This window comes from Dermacentor variabilis, chromosome 5 (assembly GCF_050947875.1).
Source record: "Dermacentor variabilis isolate Ectoservices chromosome 5, ASM5094787v1, whole genome shotgun sequence".
In the NCBI taxonomy this organism is placed as follows: Eukaryota; Metazoa; Arthropoda; class Arachnida; order Ixodida; family Ixodidae; genus Dermacentor; species Dermacentor variabilis.
Genome location: NC_134572.1, coordinates 160,461,486 through 160,462,214, shown reverse-complemented (window position 1 = coordinate 160,462,214; position 729 = coordinate 160,461,486).

Here is a 729-nt window from a genome sequence, read left to right as displayed (position 1 = left end):
ACCTGAGAGCGCGGATCGTCTGCTACAGCTGTTGAACGCTGCAGACGTGGCCACAAGCACACCACTCCCTCCCCCCACCCCAAACACGCACGCACGAACACGTCAAGTAATGAATGATTGAATGCCTTTTCCTAATAAAAAGGGCCTAATAGTATACCAGTTGCAAAATTATTCAATTCGGCTGCCCTGCAAGGCCGTTTCCGAACCATAAAATCGTCGTCCACAGACTTCATTTCTCTGTCTACCTCCTGTATTCAGAAATGCGCCATAAGTAGGGGCCCAGGCTTGATTTGATCTAGATGACGCCTGGCATCAACGCGTGCAATAACCTCATTGCGCTTCATTCGGCGTTTACAAGGGCTTTACTAATGTACTAATTATGGTACTCTCAAGGCCGTGATGCGTCACAGAGACGAGTCGGTGTGTGAACAACGGCTTAAAAACAAACAGAAGGTGCACTTTTCAAGAATTACTCTGAAAATTTCACATCGCCATAGTTACACAGCACCTGTGCGCACAGAAAATGTTTGTTACTCAACGACAGCCTCTACTACAGCCGAACCCTCACAGAGTAGAAGGGTTTGGCGGCGGTAAAGGAGAAGCTCCTGAATGGTGACAATAAAGTGTTGTATACTAGTGTATGGTTGAGAATAAGTTGATTGGAAAACATATATCTGACGCATGCGAAGCACTATTTTCGCAAATGGTCGTTTGCTATCGGAGCCGCCG